This window comes from Penaeus monodon, chromosome 34 (genome assembly GCF_015228065.2).
Source record: "Penaeus monodon isolate SGIC_2016 chromosome 34, NSTDA_Pmon_1, whole genome shotgun sequence".
In the NCBI taxonomy this organism is placed as follows: Eukaryota; Metazoa; Arthropoda; class Malacostraca; order Decapoda; family Penaeidae; genus Penaeus; species Penaeus monodon.
Genome location: NC_051419.1, coordinates 12,117,441 through 12,117,784, shown reverse-complemented (window position 1 = coordinate 12,117,784; position 344 = coordinate 12,117,441).

The window sequence follows — 344 nt, the reverse complement described above, 5'->3', positions numbered from 1 at the left end:
AAAACCATACCTTTATAGTTTTCCCTAAATCTGTATTGAACTGCCATTACAGACCAAGAGTACCATCATCCTCCTATATTTTTTTTCTATTAAGAGAAACTTGATTCTAGTACATTCTTTGGTTTTTTAAATTTTATAATTATATTTTTTATGGAAGAAATGTCTATAAGATACAATTAAAGATACAAAAAGGCCTTTTCCTACTAGAAATATCAGTTAGAGTAGCAACAACTAAAAAAGATTCACACTGTGTCACAGATCACTTGGAGATAAGTGGAAAACAATATAGTAAAAGCATGAAAAGAGGGAAAATAAAATCACTGCACTACATTCATGATGATGAT